Here is a 19,916-nt window from a genome sequence, read left to right as displayed (position 1 = left end):
AATAGGAAGCTCTGTCTGGTAAAGAAGATGGTGGCATTGAGGTGGGAGAAACCACAAAGATCCTGCTCAAACAATCACCACAGTAGGCTTCACCCTTGCTACTTGGGCTTTACCATGTGTAGAGTGGAGGACCTACTTGTTCAGTAGCCAGGGCTGGATCGAGGTGGTGCAGCACTGTGGTAGGGGATTCCAGGCTCTGGGAGGCACTGCCTCACCCTGAACAAAGGCTCCCTCATATAGAAGCTCTGCAAACTTAGGCATGTATAAAAATGGAGATAATAGATATCCCACTTTCATGAAGCTGTAAAATACATAGAGCAATGCCTGGCTCATAGAGAATACTCACAAAACATTTGCTACTTTTACTGTGCTTCTATCACTGACTCTAATTGTTTGTATATTTGAACTGAAAAATCCTCAGTGAATTTTAGAAAGAAGAGAAGATGCTCACATTTCACTTGGGTATGAAGTAAGAGTATAAATCATACATCTTACATCTTATGAAAGCTTTATTCATCAGATGACAGTTCTTCCATCAGTCCAGGGGCTGGCTTCTCTGAACTGCCATATTATGGTCCCCCACAGCAGAACTCCAAATGGAGCATGATGCTTCACATTTGTGTACTTTAACACAAGACTTTAAGAAGAGCACAGAGTGATTCTGCTAAAGCCAAGTAGTTACATTTTCTTTTACTTTACCAGACCAGGGCTCCTATCAGAATCTGATTTCCATCTTTGGTATATAAATGTTACTCTAACCTAGAAAGATCTTTCTTTATAAAGGCAAATATTGACTTAATCCACGTATTTCTTCCTATTTAAAAAAATAAAAAATATTTTTAAAATATATGCATTAAAAGTATTTATTTAAGCAAAGAATTTATAAACAAGTGCTGGATTTTGATTTACTACAAAAAAGTTCTGATTTTAAATTTTGCAGTTAGTTTTTTTTTTTCAGCGATTAGTCCCATCATACACACACACAAAAAACAATCTCTCATTTTACATAGGCTTTGATCCGTAAAACAATGGCTCTCCTACTGGCAACTCTTAAATAGTCAAGATTAATTTCAAAGACATAAATTCGAAAGTAGCAAAACAACACTTAACTTCTTGGAAGTGCTGTCAAAGAAAAGACAAGATTTTCATACTATATATTTTTTTACGTTGATAATAAAGTAGATTTCCTTTTTTGTTAATTCAATATTCCTGTTGCAAAGAATAAGAATCATACACTAGACAACTCAGAGGCTATCACTTAAAAGATTTTCAGACAGTCTCTTAATAGAAACATGTCTTAGTACAACAGTTTTAAAAATTATGACTAATGAATAAATATGTTCAAAATGTTATTTTTAATTAATTAATTAATTTATTTATTTATGCTTACATATCAAACATTGTAACTTACCAGGGAATGCCATGGTCTTCCTTTGCCATGTTTTCTAAGAGATGCATTTAATAGGAAGAACATACCAGGAAATGGGGGAGATACTTCCCAAACTGACTGATGAGATATGTAAGTTGAACAGTCAAGAAATTCCACACCAATATCTCAAGTTCATTCCACACCAGTGGCCGCCATCTGAGATATTTGAGGCTTGTCAGTGGATGGGGCACAGGAGTGGGTTTGAGATAAGCTATAGGAAGGTGGCAACTGTCGTGAACATGGCACTAGCTTTGGAACCAGGAAGACTGGGCCCCAAATCTTGACTCTGCCACACTTGGTCCTGTGCCTTCTGAGCCTCAGTTTATTCACCTGAGAAACCATCATATCAACATCAACCTCACAGAGTCGTTGGAAGCATTAGAATATTAGTAGATGCTCAGTAATGGGCAGTTCTTATGAGGGGGGATAATTTTGGTATATTTACATACAGATGTAATTAGGTGGAGTTTGCAGTGTATTTATGTGTAGTGTATGGATATTTTAAAAGGCATGTTAGCAATCCTTACTCCACGAGGTTGCCACATGGATTGCAGAAAGGCTGGCACATTCTCCTGTTCCACAGAACTTTCTGTGATTCCAAAGTACACTGGAGACACCATCACTCTCTGAGCATACTCAACATAGTATCATCAAAAATGAAGAGTTGAGCAGTTGATTAGTAGTAGAGAGACCTGTGATTTAGTCCTGGCTCCATCTCAAAAGAGCTCTGTGACCTTGGGTCAGTTGCCTTCTCTCTCTGGGCCTCAGTTTCCTAGTATGAAGAAATCACTTCTAGTTCTAAAACTGTATTAGGTACTGGAATCTCTGATTTTCTGACTGAGGCAGAGGTTCAAGAAGAAGAAAACTGTAGAAATGACTAAGGTAGTGGGAGAGATTGATTATTCATCTCATGTCTGAAAAAGTGATATTGACCAATTTTTACATGTTCCTTAAAAGCTAAAATTAAAGTAGATCAGATCATGTTCCTTTCTTTGTGACTAAGGATGACAGGGAAATGTTACAAAGGTTTCTCTAAACCTAGCAATAGATGCACACGACATGCAGCATACAATTTTGTCTGTGCACAGTCCTAACCAAGCCTTCAGTAGGTGTTGGGATTTGGGGTGCAGTCACCACTGGGGTCACCAGTCACACACAGCCCCAAATATCTTTGATAAGTGTTATTTTGCTGTGGTGAATCTTTTCTACAAGATTCAATTGAACCAATAAACAAATCCAAGTTTAAATGGTCCAGTTTCTAAGTCTAACCAACCATGGAACGGGCCACATTGGGAGGCAGAGAGCTCCTAGCCTGGAGCTCTCTAAGAAGGAGTCCAATGGACACTTTGTTAGGTGTGTTATGTCAGGGACTCAGTTATGGAGTGATCTATAAAGACCTTCTGAGCTCCAAAATTTTATGGTTTTTCTGGTTCTATCAACTCTTACCAGGCCAATTCTGGGAATGCATGTGATGGGTTTTACCTTCATGCTTATATTAAAAAAAAGAGAGAGAGAGGGAAAGGAGTTGTTCAAACCTATTGAGGAAGAGAAGGCTGTACATGAGTCAATTGAGTGTTTTAGTGCTAAAGACACCAATATTCCAGGATTCTGAGCCATCGGGTTCTGGGTAATGAATTTTTATTAAATTTGGATGGCAGCACTGTGCAAAAAAGTTCAGCGGAGGTGACAGACATGCCCAAACCTGGACCTGGCAAACAGGAGGCGGCAGGATCACCTTGCCCGCAGTTGTTACAGTACCTGACAACTACCTGCCTGCTGGCTTCTCCCTGGATCCGCTGAGAATTTCCAGACCCGCCTTGGTTTGTACCCAGCTCAGTGCCCATGGCTCAAGGATTATTCTATAATTTAATCTCATCCTTCTCCTTTTGGCAAGCTGCCTGCTCCAACTCAGAAGTTAAAAGGTTGCACTTCCTTAAAATGCAGTATTTCCCAACCGAACCTGCATCAATCAACCGATTAGTATAATTACACATGCACTGCTTAAGGCTAAACACTGGCTAATGATCGCTGGCTTTGTCTTATACCAGGCTGGTCTTTCTTGATCCAGCTGAGAACTGACCGCTTGAAAGGAGGTGCATGGGAAGATCGGAAAAGCAACTGAGAGAACACCGTGTCAAATTGTCATAGTCCTACGAGGGTCAGCCTTTGCAGCCACTGTCCAGATCTGGTAAGTTGGTGGAGTCTCAGGTTGAACTGTGGGGTGTGAATAGTGACTCAAGATTTTAAAAAATGGCATAGTAAAGGAGCTACCGAAGAGGTTTCCTGCCCTAACTCTCTTTTTAGGCTTTTTAGAAGGTCCTGTTACCCACCTACCCACCCCTCAATCTTACTGGTTCCCTCTGCTTGCTGTAGGTTTGTGTTGATTTGCTGGCCGGGGTAAGGAGTAGTGCGGTCCAACATTGGTAGGCATAGGAGCTGTGGATCTGAAGGGTTCAGAATCTTTTCGAGACTCACCCTAGCTCCAGGCAGAAGAACCCAAGGCCAGGGAGATAGACCCATCCCTAGAAGGATTGTACCTGAAAGGCCAGGTCCATGCTTGCTGTTGCAGGGCAGGGTGTTAAGGCCTGGCTCACTCCAGCATTCTCTCTAAAGAACCACAAATGGGTGGTAACACCCTTAGTTGGAAAGTAGGGCTCATGTTTCTGCTCCTGTCTGCTCCTGTCTGGGATTGCTTAGACCTTCTTTGTTTGAAGAGAACTATTTGGCTCTAAACTAAAATATAAGTCTCAGTAACCATGCTCCTTCCATAGAGTCCAGTCCTCTCTCTCTCTCTCTCTCTCTTTCTCTCTGCCCTCTTTCTTCTCCCTTCACCTCTGCCTTCCTTTTTGGTTGTTTAGATTATGGTACATTTCAAGCAAAGGACTTATATGTTTAATCAACATTTTGCCGGAGAAGCCCACACAGAAGGGTTTTGAATCTGTTAGTGAAAGAAGGGAAGTGATACCAGCCCTTGGTGAGTGGTGACATCACTGAAGACTGTGTTCTGTTCCTTATAGTGCGGCTGGGATTTTTCATTCCAAGAAGAGAATTAAATAATAGAGCTTTCCAGGAAAAGAGTGATATTTATTTATTTATTTATTTATTTATTTATTTATTTATTTATCTATCTATCTTTTCCAACTTCTTTATCCAATCCATTCAGAAATATAAGCATTTGATACCTGGAGACTGATTTCATTTTGTGGAGAAGACTATCGAAAACTAACATTAAAACTACAATCAATGAGAATAATAATATCCAAACATTTTTATATCCACTGTGTTGATTCTATGAATGAACAGCAGGGTTTGAAAGGACAAGTATGGACAATATCCTAGTTTTTCATGGAGAAAATCAGGACCAGAAAGAGAAATGCCTTGCCCAGGTTCATATACATGATAGATAGAAACCCCCAAACAGAGCCATTTTTCACTTGAGGCTGAGCATGTTTTTTCATACATCTTGCTGCCTCTTCTCACACAATAATCTTTCAAGATTAAGCCTTTAGGCTTGAGAGTTGGGTCTATGGAGTTACCAAAAGAACTAAGAAAGTGAAGCTTTGAAAAGATTATATTCTCATCCTTATTTCTCTGCATAGTGTCTGAGTATCAAGGCAAAGGATTATTTGTTAAGACAGCTTTGAAAATTCACTGGCCCATGATTACTTGACTAATGCCAGTAATAAAATCCTGTATATCAAAACCATACACTTTTTGGCTCATTACTTGTTTTAGCTGAGTGGCCAGCTATGGGTGAGTTTACTGGTAGGAAGGTTTTCTGGAAGCAATGATTGGTTATAAAGTTTCTGTTGAGATACAGGTAGCAACTTTAGTCAAGTACATATCTGTTACTAGTGAGAGGGTAAGAGATAGAACAGACATCAGCCAGGTGGCTCCGCCCCAAATATTTGTCTGGCAGAGTCTAAACTGATCACCACTTGGATCACTTCTGGAATACTGGGAGAAGAAATAATGATTGTTGATCAGAGCTGGGTCTTAGGAAGTCCAGGATCTTGAATAAAACTAGCCAATTTAGTGTTTTCCAGTTCCTACCAAATAAGAATGAGATTTAAAGGCCCTTTCTCCCCTCTCTCCTCCTCTCTCACTCATTATCAGCATCGCAAAATCAAACCCGGGTGAGATCTCAGAGAGATCAAGGTAGGTGGAAGGCATACTCAGCTGGGAATGCAAAGTCTCTGCTTCTCTCCAGGCTCTGTGTGGTCTCAGAAGTATGAACGATTTGACTTTATGGGTTTTAGTATCTCCATTTATCCAATGGAGAGTTGAACTGCATAGTCTTTGATACTTCCAGGCCTGGCATTCTTTGATTTTTCCCTAGAATCTCAGATTCTGGTCTAAACCTGCTTGACCAAGAATGCCAAAAGATGCCCAAGCTTCTTGTCTTTGATTTGCCTCTCTCTTACCAAGATTACCAGGATGAAATGAGCAGGGGAGTGGCCTCTCTTCCTCCATTGTAGTTAGAGGTCTCACTATGATCACTCAGCATCCCTGCCCAATCCCACCCCACCCCACCCTAGGCCTTCCCTCTGCCAATGACCTTAAGCTATGGCAAATGAAACACCCAGACACAACAGGAAACCCCTGATAGGGACGGCTTTTATTTTAGAGAGGAGAAATGGGAGATGGGGAGTGTAAGACCCAGTTAGTCACAGATGGGCCTGGACTCCAGCCCAGATGCCCCAACATCCCAGTTGAGTGCCTGTTCCACCATAGTGCTGCCATGCTGGATATATGTATGTATGTGTGTGTGTGTGTGTGTGTGTGTGTGTGTATACACACATACATTTTTTTTAAGCTCTCATTTGGATAATATCTTCTGTTCAGGACTCTCAGAGTCCAGAGGAGCAAGTTTACTAACTTAAACCCGGTGATTATCTACTCTCAGTTCCTATTCTATGTCCATTCTCTTTCTTCCACCTTGTCTCTTTCTCATAATTAGCTTTATGATTGTAAAGGGTTTTTTTAGAGAAAAAAGCTGTTAGGTATAGTAAGAAATTAGCATATTAACAAATAATTTCTGATTTGAATATCAGTGTAATGTACAAGATTAGAAAGCAAATAAATGAAAGTAAAAATAAAGCTTCTTGTGATCCCATCACTTAGAAATATCCACTGGGAACATTTTGGTGAGTTTCCTTCCAGTCCTTTTTTTAATATATATATACATATGCATATATATTTACTTTCAATATTTTGTCATTGGTATTTTAAATGGGTTTTAGGACTTGTCGTCACTACATACCTTTGGTCTTTTATCAGTTGTGTAAGTTCTAATTCGTATAATTCCATATCATTGTGGTGGCTCTCCTTCCTTAATTGAATGCTGATCGATACAGAATATATTGCTAAAACTCCTAAAACCCGTCAGATGTGGATTTTGGAACTTACTTCCCTACCTGGACATACTCCAACAAAGAACTTTGAGGCATTGGGCAGTATGTTTCCAAACAGCTCCAGGGTTTTTTTTTAAAGTCACCCATTGTCTATTACATTTAACATTTATTGAACATCTGCTATACATGTCCAACATTGTGGTAAGTGATTTACATGTATTACGTTACTTAATCCTAACTCCCTGGGGGTAAGTATATCCTGGTTTCCATTTTATAGATGAGGAAACTGGGGCTTAAGGGAGCTACAAAACCCAAAGTTGCAGAGCTAACAAGTGGTAGAGTCGTGCTTCAAACCTAGGCAGTTTGGTTCTAGAGTCCATGCTCTGGGCTCAAAGTTAAGTTACTCACTAACATACCAAGCTGGAGATGCCTCACCTGTTGGTAGGAGGGCAGGGTCTTGGGGGGCAGTCATTTGAACTGTGGGTATACATGACCTTGTGAAATGATCCCTGCTGATGAAGGCAGAAGATGTGCTGGAGTGAGTGCAAAACTAGGAGTCAAACAGACATGGGCTCTAAGCCTACTCTTCCAACATATCAGCCATGTGACCCTGGATATGTCATGGTCCTGTCTGAGCATCAGTGTTCTCTATAAAAGGGAGATAAGAGTAACAGTCTTAAAGGTTGTGGTGAGAATGAAGAATGACAACATGTAAAACCACCTGGCATGTTTCCAGGCATATAGCAAATGCTAATAGAATTTACTTGAATCTGAATCTGAGCAGAAGGTTTCAAGTTGAGACCTGGTTTTTAGTCTTGGATTAAATACCCTTGGTGTGTGTTTTTTAGCAATGATCCTGGGGCCTTTCTAGGCCCAAGTTCCTCATCTTTCTAAGAGGTGGTTGGACTAAAGATCTCCATGACCCTATCTAGAAGCTGGGCCTCTAGAAGTTGGTTTTTAGCAAAAGGAGTGTGGCAGATGGTATCTTCCCTTCTCCTATCAGTCTGAAACAAGGCCAAGGTTCCTTGAGTCCAATATGTTTCTCCTTGGCCCCTCTGCCCTGTGGTTGTTCTTGACTAGAGCCATGCACTTGGAGCTTTCTGAAATGTCTGAGGTCTGATGAAATTCACAAATATTTCTTAGAAAGAAGGGGTGAGGTTGTGACTGTGGGACACATTAGCCCTTCTAGGGATGGAGGGTCACAGCTTTATAGTTCTTTCAACGATGAAGGAAAATAGCTCCTTGACTTGCTCCTAAGAATGCTGTTGGGAAATCACAAAGCCAGATGATTCATTGGGTCTCTTGTACTAGATCATTTTATGATTCAGTTGGAAGACAACCCCTTGAATTTTAACTGAAGGGCTCCAAAAAGCTAAGCCCTGTGAGGAGTAGAGATACAGGGGTCTCACTCTAAAGATATCTCTCATATGCTTCCATCAAGGAAACATCAACCAAGACCTGAAGAGCATAGACATGTCTTGTTAGGATCCCACAGAAAGGATAATTAAGGTTTTTTTCCTATTTCCCTGACCATGTCTTATTCGCCTTGGCCAGCACCTCCTCCTCTCCCAAACCACTGAGGAGTGTCTCAAGGCTCAGCTATTGGACTTCTTGTTCTGTGTTCACTTCCCTGGGGACTTTATTCAGTTTCACAGTTTTAATAAAATCTCAACACTGACAACTCCTGGATTTCTATCTCTAGCTTAGATTTCTCTCTGGGACACCAGACTCAGAAATCTAGCTCCCACTCAGGCACCACTTTCTGACTGTCTATTTGGCTGCTCTAACTGAGCCATCCAAATTAGAGTTCCTGATGTGCCCCAAACTCCTTCAAATCTGCTCCACCTGCAGTCTTTCCTTTTTGGGTAAATAACAATTCCATCTGTTATAGTTGCTCAGACCAAAGAAAATGAAGCCGGGCTTGATTCCTGTTTCTCCACAACCCACATCCAGACTACCAGCAACATTATTGGCTCTGCCTTAAAAATTATATACAGAATACTCCTCACCATTTCCTAGTCCAAGCCACCATCATCTCCCTCCAGGATTATTATAACAAATCCTTAAATAGTCGCTATGCTCCTACCTTGCCTATCTGAGCAGAGTGGCTAGAGGGATTCTGTGAAAATAAACTTTGGATCTTGTCCAGGCTGTCAATGGTTTTCCATCTCATCCAGAGGAATAGAAAATGCTTTCAGCGCCCAATGGAGTTTATATAACATACTCTCCTTTCCTCGCTCTCTTACTGCTCTGCCCTCCTTCACTCTGCTCTAGTGCCATTTGCAGGAGTGCCAGCCTCCAGGTGTACAGCCCTCTTGCTAGTCCTCAAACAATGGGCATGCTCTAGCTCGAGGCCTTGATGCTTACAGTACCCTCGTCTGCTACCAAGAGGTAGCAGACATCCAAATGGTTCCCTTCTTCATTTCTTCTCAGTCTTCTGTGTCACCTGCCTAATGGTGCCTTCCCTAACACCCTATCTCATACTGCACCCTGCCCCAACACATGTCCTGCTGCTCTTCCTTACTTTTTCCCTTTTTAGCATTTATTATCATCAGAACGATTATATATTTGCTCTCGAGTGCATTGTCTGTTTCTCCCTGCTAAAAGGAAACTCCAAAGGGTGGGAGCACTGCACAGTGCCTGGCATTCAGTAAATAATAGTTAAAGAAATGGGTGGGGTGGTTGGCCAAAGGCTTTATGGAGGAACCTGAGTTTGAATGACCCTCTGAATCACAGGAAGATCGGAGGACCAGAGGCTGACAACAAGGTGCTCAGGAGAAAGAGACATTTGGTCAGAGGCCAAGTGGTGTCCCACAGGATAAATAGGGCCAGACTAACTGCCTTATTCTTTATCAGCCTATATCTACCTGGTTTTATTTCTTCCAGAGCACCTAGTGTCTGTCTTTAGGTATGTAGAAAAATCCCATGGCTGCCTGGTATAATAGAAAGTTCATGGATGGAATTCAGAGTCGTAGACCTAAATCTAGAAGTGTGACCTTAGACTAGCCACTTGACCTTTCTCAATCTCTGTTTGCTCATCTGTCAAAGAAGGAAAACAACACTGGCTTGTGTTCTTGTGGCAGGGAGGGGGTCTGTTGTAAAGATCAAATGAGATAACGGATGGAAAATGATTCACACTTTGAAAGCTGGACCATGTAGTAGGGATTAGTGAAATACATGAGCATGTCACTGAAATAGTCACTCAGACTCACATATAGATATCTACCTCAGTGACAAGGAAAGAAGTAAAGGGAGTTCCAAATTGGTGACTAATTCAAGAAATACTTCGTTTGGGTTTTTGAATACGGAAGAGACATGGGAGGAGGGATTGGAAGATGTACCTTCCTGAGGACATGGCTTGTGTCCAAATAAGATGCTATTTGTTCCCTATGCACCAGGCCCTGGAGATTATATCTCTTTTCATCCTTACATACATGTGTGAGTTGGGTATTATTGCCACCTTCTTTAGAGATAAGAAAGCTGAGGTTCAGAGAAGTTAAGTAACTTGCCCAGGGTCACACAGGTATTTGGTATCAGAGTCCAAATAAATCAGCTTTGTTTTAAGAGATTCTGTGTTCTTTCGATAAACTGCCTTTGCAGGGACTTAGATGCTATGAACTGAACAGCTGACAGTGTTGCCTCAGTGGCCTCAATTTGGGCAAGTAAATAACACACAAGTTTAAAACATCAGGGGCCCCCACAGAAAGCAGACTCTAAGCTATTAAACATAATTCAAAAAGTGAAAAGGAAAGTCCATGTGCCAAGTGTGAATCTAAACTCTTTTCTAGGCCACTGTCTTGTGCTGTGAATGGTTTCTCATGGCAGTGCATGGCAACCATTCAGAAGAAACCAAGATTTGGAGGTAAGCTTTCAGTAAAAGCATAAGAATGATACAGGGGAAACAATGCCCACTGGTCTTCCTAAGCATCAGAAATTTTTTTTTCCTACAAAAAGCAGCAGCATAAGAAATGACATGACTAGCATCCCAGTCCAGATTTTATTTATTTGTTTGCTTGTTTATTGGAGTATAGTTAACACACCATGTGACATTCCAAACATACAACGTTTCAGGTGTAAGACACAGTGATTGGACAAGTCTAGTTATTATTATGCTCACCAAGAGTGTAGCTACCGCTTGCCACCATACAAGACTATCACAGTACCTTTGACTGAATTCCCTATGCTGTACTCTTTCATCCCTGTGATTTATTCATTTTATAGTGGAAGCTTGTACCTCCCATTCCCCTGCACCCACTTTGCCCATCTCCCCATCCTCCTCCCTTCCAGCAACCATCAGTTTGTTCTCCATATTAATAGGTCTATTTCTGCTTTTTGTTTGTTTGCTTATTCATTTGTTTTGATTTTAGATTTCACATATAAGTGAAATCATATGGTATTTAATTTTCTCTGTCTGACTTATTTCACTTAACATAATACCCTCTAGGTCCTTTCATGTTGTCACAATAGCAAGATCTCATTCATTTTCATGGCTGAGTAATATTCATATATATATATATATGAAAAAAATATATATCTTCTTTATCCATTCATCTCTCAGTGAATACTTGAGTTCTTTCCATATCTTGACTATTGTACATAAAGCTGCAATAAATATAAAAGGGCTTATATCTTTTTGAATTAGTGTTTTTATTTTCTTTGGGCAAATACCCAGTAGTGGAATTACTGTATCATTTGGTAGTTCTATTTTTTTTTAATTTTTATAAGTTCAATATAATCAACATACAGTGTTATATTAGTTTCAAGTGTGCAATAGAATGATTCAACAGTTCTCTACATTACTCAGTAATCATCACAATAAGTGTACTCTTAATTCCCTTCCCCTATTTCCCCCATCCTCCCACCCAACTCCCCTCTGGTAACCATCAGTTTTTTCTCTGTATTTAAGTGTCTGTTTTTCTGTTTGTCTCTTTGTTGTTTATTTGTTTTGCTTCTTAAACTCCACATATGCATGAGATCATATGGTATTTGTCTTTCTCTGATTGACTTATTTCTCCTAGCATGATATCCTCTGGATCCATCCATGTTGTTGCAAATGGCAAGATTTCATTCTTTTTATGGCTGAGTAATCTATCTCTCTATCTATCTGTATAGATTACTAATTTGGGGGGGGATCTCCATACCATTTTCCACAGTGGCTGCACCAGTTTGCATTCTCACCGACAGGGCAAGAAGATTCCTTTATCTCCACATCCTTGCCAATACCTGTTATTTTTTTATCTTGTTGAATCTAGCCATTCTGACAGGTGTGATTTCACTGTAGTTTTAATTTGCATTTCCCTGATGATGTAGAGCATCTTTTCATGTGTCTGTGGCCATCTGTATGTCTTCTTTGGAAAGATGTCTATTCAGATCCTCTACCCATTATTTAATTGGATTGTTTGGTTTTTTGGTGTTGAGTTGTGTAAGTTCTTTACATATTTTGAATATTAATCCTGTATCAGATATATCATTTGCAAACATCTTCTCCCCTTCAGTAGGTTGGCTTTTTATTTTGTTGATGGTTTCCTTCACTATTCTAAAGCTTTTTATTTTGCTGTAGTCCCTGCAGTTTATTTTGCTTTTGTTCTCCCTGCCTGAGGAGACATCCAGAAAAATGAAGCTAAGGCTGATGTCAAAGAAATTGCTGCCAGTGTTTTTTTTTTTTTTTCCTAGGAGTTTTAGGGTTTCCTTTTCACACTTAAGTCTTCAATCCATTTTGAGTTTATTTTTGGTTATGGTGTGAGAAAGTGGTCTGGTTTCATTCTTTTGCATGGAGCTGTCCAGTTTTCCAAGCACCATTTGTTAAAGAGACTCTTCCCCACTGTGTATTCTTGCCTCCTGTATTGTAGATTAACTGACTGTATAAGCATGGGTTTATTTCTCCCAGTCTAGATTTTAACTGGTGACACTTGTGCAGCAACACATCTGTCATCTGCCACATAATGGGACTTAACCAATGTTCAGTGAATATACACAGGTATCTCTGTATGTATGCATAATACACATGGTAACAGGTATGGTTTTGGTAACTATGTATGTAAATTTGTTTGGATTAGTGGTGGCTATACAGATGGATGGATACTGGTTCCACAAGTTGGAGAAATGCCAAAAAAATAATAAAAATAAAACAGAAAAACCTATAACATGCTGACAGAATATTTGCTTTAAACATTTATGTACCTGGGACGCCTGGGTAGCTCAGTGGTTGAGCATCTGCCTTTGGCTCAGGGCATGATCCTGGATTCCCAGGATCGAGTCCCAGATCGGGCTTCTTGCATGGAGCCTGCTTCTCCTTCCCTCTGCCTCTCTTTCTGTGTCTCTCATGAATAAATAAATAAAATCTTTAAAAAATATAAAAAATAAAATAATAAAATAAACATTTATGTACCAGAAAATGTATTGATCACGTACTGGATGCTAGTGGGAGCAAATGAGAGGCGTATCTCTCCACTGGCCTCAGACAGTCATAAGAAAAGTAAACAGATGATTTTAAATACGTGATTTTTGTAAGAACTACTTGGATTTGGAGGCAAAGGAGAGCCATTTTCCCCTTGGTGTAACACACCAATATATTGTTAGGGGTGAAAGAGGCCTAGGTCATCCTGCGCACTTAGCCATTTTAGATTGCAAGACAGCTTCCTAAAGGAGGTTACACGGTGATTCTTAAACATATTTTTTTTTAAATAAAAATATAAACAAACCCTTTCTCTAGCCACACTGTTCTCGGTAGGTGCTACACAGAAAAATGGGTCTTTGCAAGGAAGCAGAGAGTTTGATGGGATGGTGTAAGGCCAACAGCATGGGCTTTAGATTTGACTTAATCAGGATTTGAATCCCTCTCATCTACGAATTAACTCTTTGATCTCAGAAGGCTATTTCCATTTGGAACCTAGGGCTCTTGTCTTAGGAGATGAAGACACCTGTCTGTGTCTCCCATCAGTATGAAATAAGGTTACCTTGTAGGGGGCTCAGCAGAGTAGCTGGTTCACAGAAGATCTCAGTATCTCCTTTCTCCCCACACTGGCAAACACTCCATCAGCCTCGAACTTCCTCAACACCCTTGAGCAAGGCACTTACTGCCTTCTTCCTTTCCCTCATCTACCATATTCGGTGTTGGGCCAGATGATCTCTAAGGTTTTGTTCAATGATACAGTCTAGTTCTCTTTTTTACCATAGGGCTGGGCTAGCTGGACAGTACATCAAACAGCCTACTTTCTACACATTTTATATTAATGAGCCATTGACTATGCTTCATGGCATTTAATCCTCAAAAGGATACCTTGCGGTAGCTTTTTACAAATGAGCAAACCAGGGCAAGAGGCATCGAGAGAAATCATACTAGGCCTCCGGTTTGGCATCCAGCTCGCAGCAAGACTCTTTTGAAAGGGTTGACAACAGTGTTAAAAAACAAAGCCCTTTATTATAACCCCATCCTTGAAAATCAAGTGGAAACTTCCCAATTTTCACTCCATCCATTCCTCCTCTTGCACCGAAAGCTTTAGTCATCTTATCTCTCCTTTTCACTGTCCCTTTTAAATTGTCCCTGTTGCCATTCTAGGCTAAGATCGTGACCCTCCAAGAGCCTTAAACAAATCCAGAAGGCAACAGGACTGAACACAGAGTCTTCCATATCTGGTTCTCGGACTGAACATGCACAAACAAAGCAGATGCCCTAGAATTCAGCCTTTGTGCCTGAGGCTGTGGCAAAGGCTGTGATTTTTAACCATCACTTGCTTGATTGTCTTTCTCTGGCATTTGACATACTTGTCACTAGATCCCTGGTAAAGCTGATCTCCTTCTCTAGCCACTGATTTATCCTCCCCCCAGAGGGGCTAGAATTATGCCCTACACAGCAAGTGTGCACTGAGCTGGTGATGCAGCCAGTGCAGTCCCGATTACATCGAGCCTTGCAGCAATTGCACCGAATTGCTGGCCAGACTGGAGTGTCTGGTCAGCCTTATTCCCCACCTTTCCCTCATAGATTCACAAAGTCCAGTTTCAACCAATTCCTAATAATGCAATTAAATTTTTGGAAACCATGCAGAGTTTCATATTTAAATGTTGAGTTTCAGCATACAGGAGAGGTTGGCCAAAAACAGGAGTGACTGAAGATTTTGGCAAAGAGATTAATTGGGATTTTCCATTCTCAGTAAAGCTGCATGTGTTAATGCACAGGTAATACTCTGTCCTCAGGGGTTCCCAGGGACCAAAGACTAGGCAAAGCATGAAACTGAAAACCAACATGCCTCATAGGAAATCAGTAGTGTTCTCAAAAAAAAAAAAAAAAAAGTCAAGTAGAGGCAGACTTGAACTATTTCCTCTTTTGAAATGTAACAACACCTTCCTCTCAGGGCTGTTGTGGGGCCAAAATTAGAACATACATGAACACGCTAACACAGGACCTCGCTCAGAGTAGGAGCAATGAATGTACTTACTTGCTAATACTTCAATCTGGGAAAAGACACTTGTCTGTAGTTAAATGACCAGGTTTTGAACCTCAAGCTATAGCTACCAGCCCAGCTGGTGCCTTCTCATTCTGGGTCCCAATTTACTCATCTTTCTAATTAGAATAACAATCATGGCTTCACAGGGTCATGACGAGAAGCACATTAAGGAATGGCTGAAAAAGTTCCTTGCAAACTAGACAGCTTTCTAGATAAAATAAAGTACTGTTAAGTGTACACCTAATCTCTGTGCCATTCTTTCAACTCTTCTCTGTCTGGAATATGCTCCTTCCCCACACACCCTCTAATACTAATTTGCTCCTCTCTTCCTTATTGAAAAAGAAGATGCAGTCATCCCAAATGGATGCTCTAAGGCTTAGATTTCCTCAATATAAAATTGCACAGGTAGGTCCATTTGGGATGGCTGCACCTTCTTTTTCAGTAAGTAGGGAACCAGGAGAAAAGGTTCTATGTTGACTAAAGGAAGAGAGGAGTAAATTAGTAATGAGAGTGAGGTGGATTATATGCAGCAGGTGAGACTATAACACCATGAGAGACATCTAGAGAGCTCTATAGATTTCTTAGTCTCCACCATTTTGATGTCAAATGCTGACAAAACATTGTAAAAGAAACAAATGAAAGTGCTGGTCCAGAAAGAAGACCTAATCTCTCACCAACTCTGCTTCCACCAATAGATTCACTACACTGGCTCCTGGTTTGCTCTCAGTTGAGAAATTAGTTTGGACTAGAGTATCTCTCAGGATAATTTCACAATTACTGTTTTTTTTATTCTATTTTTTGAATGCCTGGCCTGATATGAAAACCAATTCTTTCTCCTAGCTTCAAATACTTTGTCTATTTTGATGATTCCCAAATTTATATCTCCAAGCCAGACCTATCTTTTGGGTTCAGGTCTTGCATATCCAACTCCCTACTTTGACACCAGAGACATCTCAGACATACCATGTTCAAAACCAAGTTCTTGATTCCCGGAAACTGCTCCCCACAAACTTCTACTTTGCAGTGTTTCTAACTCAGTAAGTGGAAACACCTCCACTCAATTGCCTAAATCAGAAGCTTGAGATTCATTCTTAATACTCCTCTCTCCTTTACCCCCTACTCCTGATCAATCCAATCTTTCTTTCGATCTTGTCAATTCTACCTTGAAAGGATGCCTCAAATCTTTGCACACCATCCTACTTACACTGCCATATCCTTTCTTCCCTTACCAGCCTCTTAAAGAATCTACTCTTGCCCCTTTCTAATTCACCTTCCATATGATAGCTGGGGTGCTTTTCTTAAAATATATGAGATTATGTCATCACTCTGCCTAAAAATCTGAATGATTTCTTAATATATTTAGAATAAACTCTAAATTCCTGTCCATGGTATACAAAGGCCTCCATGATCTAGCTCCTGATTCTCCCTCCAAATTCATCTTATTCTTTTTTTAGAGATTATATTTACTTATTTGACAGAGAGAGAGAAAGAGAGAGCGCAAGCAAGCACAAACAGGGAGAGTGGCAGAGGGAGAGGGAGAGGCAGACTCCTCTCTGAGCAGGAAGCCCAATGCAGGGCTCAATCCCAATACCCTGGGATCATGACCTGAGCTGAAGGCAGAAGCTTAACCAACTGAGCCATCCAGGTGCCCCCCTCCAAATTCATCTTCTACCAGTCTCTCTGCTTGTGCCATGCTGGCCTCTTTCAGGTCTCTGATCACACCATGGGTTCACAGAGTTGTTTGACCTCAGTTCCCTCTGCCCAATACACTTTACCCCTCCCTCTTGGCCTGTCTAGCCCATCCTCCTTTTTTGTATTTCAGCTTAAAGCTTACTTTAATAGAGAAGCTTATACACTAAGTAAATGATGTCCTTCCCCCACCTTACAGTACTTTACTTATTTTCTGCATCTCAGTTCTCATAATTTATAATAAATGCTCCTGTGTGGATTTATTTGTGTAGTACTTGTCTCCTCAACTGGACTATGGGCTCCTCCAAAGACAAGTCTGAAATTGTTCTTTGTATATGCAAAGTCTACCCCAGTGCTTACCACACAGTAGGTGCTGAATTTATAATTTTTGTGGTTGCATATTGATCAGACCTGAAAATATCAACAATGCTTATCCCATTCCAAAAAAAATCTAACCAAATAAGTGATAAAATAATGAAAAACAGTCAACTATGTCCTATTTGTCCAAACTTTTTAGTTCCTAACCCCTAGAATCTTCCAGCACTCCTCCATTGTCTTACTAAAACTTCCCAGTTTTTAGAGTTGAGAAGGGAAGTATCTTGCTGTTTATCCCTTTGCTTAATCTCCCTCCCGCCACCCCAGACACATTTAGCTTTGTTCAGGAATGTGGCTTCCACAGGTATGGTTGGGTGAGAGGTGTTAAGAACAGGAGGGGTGGAAAGGGAAAAAAAAGGAACCATATGGGGGAGGTGGCTGCCCTTGCACAGCTTGGACATCGTCCCAGCTCACCCACGTTGGAGTTTTTTTTTAATGCCATATACATCCAGTATTCTCTTCTTCCCACCTCTAGGAATCCAAAAATAAATGAGCTGTTGATCAAGGGCTTGGTGCTGGCAAAACTGGCAAGTATGGGCAGACAGACTCCCAATTCTGAAAGTTTTCTCTTGCCACTACCACCTGCTGCCCTCAGCCCCTATTGAGGTTGTTGAGCACCTATTTCTACTAAGTCCACTGGGAATTTTGTACCGTATAGGTCCCTATTGTTATAGATTGCAGGAAGCAGGATCTGGGCTTTTGAGTAGTTTTTGACTTTAACAAAGGTATGCTGCTTCATCTGGTGAATTCCTGCTTCATTCTGTTATTAGAGCGAAGGCCTTACTTCTCTCCAGCACCCATGCTCATATTTTCTCTCCTCCTCCCTATCAAGAACAACTTGCTCTATATCCCTTTCTATTCACCTCAACACCCATAGATCCACTCCGCATTTGTTGCAGGGACAGGAGGGATAGATGTATGGATTCTCTTAGGAATCCAGGGCTGGTGTTGGGCCAGGGCTCTTCCTGTCACTCACATCGGACCTTAGGTAGAAAGTTACCCAACCTTCTTGTTGTAGTAACCTGTCCATAGACTCAATTGCTCGAAAAATTTATAGAAATCCATCCTGTTGATCCTAGAAAACAGCCCTGATAAATTTGGACTTTGTTTATACCTTTTGCTAAGACTGAAGTTAAAACAAATGATTTTTTTCCATTTGGGTGCAGGGGAGGGGCAGGGAGGGGCTAAGGTAGAAGGAGGAGGAAGAAAGAGGAAGAAGGTACCAAAAAGGAGGATCTAATACTGGATTTCAGTTCCCACTACTGGGAAAAGGTTCATTTCCAATTCTGCATTTCAAGAACAAAAAGACTTTCTGATTATCTTTTTTATTCTCTTTGGATCAGTATGAATCCTTAGCAGTTAATTTATGTCTTCCTGTACTTAAAAGGTTAAAATATTTTGGGAAGTGAAATTAATATATTTAAGGATGGTTACCAAGTCAAGACAGGGCACTTTAAATCACTGTTCCCCAGATATAATCTGAGTCACAGCATCTGTTAGGGAATAACCTGAAGGCTTTGCTTAACTCTGATAGTTCACTCATCAGTCTGTGTCTGTTCATTCAACATTCAACAACTACTTTGAACTGTGCCTTATAATATCCAAAGTACTTCCCCTCTCTGCCATTGTCCTGGATTCTCATGAGAACCCTGTGAGGTAGTCCTTTAACAGAAATTACCATTTTAGAGAACAAGAAACCGAGACCCACAGAAGTTACTCAGTTATGGAACTTTAACTGGAACCCAAATCATCAGATTTCACATTAAATTCTCTTTCAGTTCTACCTAACTTTAATTTAACCAATATTCCCTACATGAGCAATGTGTTGGACACAAGTCTCACAAAACAAAAATGAAATACTCTTAGCCTTGAGGAGCTTCTAGCCTACTGAAGAAAGATGGAGATCAAGGCAGGGGTGTGGGGTGGAGGTAGGTGCTTGGGTCCTTGGAGTCTGCTGTAGAAAACTGTTGTAGGAGACAAGACTAGAAAAGGTTTGAGGGACTTAAGCACTTGATTTCTTGATTTGCCATCACCATCAAGTCTTCTTAATACACCTTCCCAAAATATGGCTTTTATTAATGTCAGAATTAATCTTTTTTGGTCTCACTTTCTTTTGAACATTTTGCTGGCATTGTGGTGCCAGCATCTCCAAAGAGTAAGGTTGTTCTTGGCAACCTAATGTTTATACAGTGAAAGCTACTGGACTAATTGTAAGATTGCCATAATCTTGTCTGGTGGTGTCATGGTATTACTGCATGGTATCCAGTCCATCCTTGCCTGGCCACAGAGAGGAAATGGTTACAACTGTTGGCAGATAGGCCTAATCCTAGGTGTGCTGGATGTTGATGACTACAGTGCTATGGAAAACTGTTCTGGATGTGGGACTGGTACCTGGAGATGTCATCTGCCTGTTTATCACCCAAAGGTCTGGAGTGCCCAGAGTGTTGAGGTGAACTTGGGCTTATAGTTAAGTAGGCATCAATGCCTATTAAGTGTGCAATTCCTACTAGAAATGATGTTGAGTTCCAACATCCGGGCTGCAGATGTTACTTAAGACTGTGTGTTCTAGAAGAGCACGATGCTGGGTGATCTGATTGTTCATGGTGGAGCCTGTCTGGTACAAGA

General features: G+C 40.7%; 1 protein-coding gene across 1 annotated transcript in view; it reads left to right on the top strand.

Annotated features, from left to right (window-relative positions):
* Nucleotides 1-3,475: 3,475 nt before the first annotated feature.
* BCL6 (BCL6 transcription repressor) overlaps nucleotides 3,476-19,916 on the top strand; it is a 50,412-nt gene continuing 33,971 nt past the window's right edge. The window contains exon 1 of the mRNA XM_077880044.1: nucleotides 3,476-3,617. The gene's annotated coding sequence lies outside the window, so the exon portion shown is untranslated. The remainder of the gene's footprint in view (nucleotides 3,618-19,916) is intronic.

This window comes from Canis aureus, chromosome 31, assembly GCF_053574225.1.
Source record: "Canis aureus isolate CA01 chromosome 31, VMU_Caureus_v.1.0, whole genome shotgun sequence".
Taxonomy (NCBI): domain Eukaryota; kingdom Metazoa; phylum Chordata; class Mammalia; order Carnivora; family Canidae; genus Canis; species Canis aureus.
Note: the sequence above shows the minus strand (reverse complement) of the source record. Positions and strands in the feature narration are given on the sequence as shown.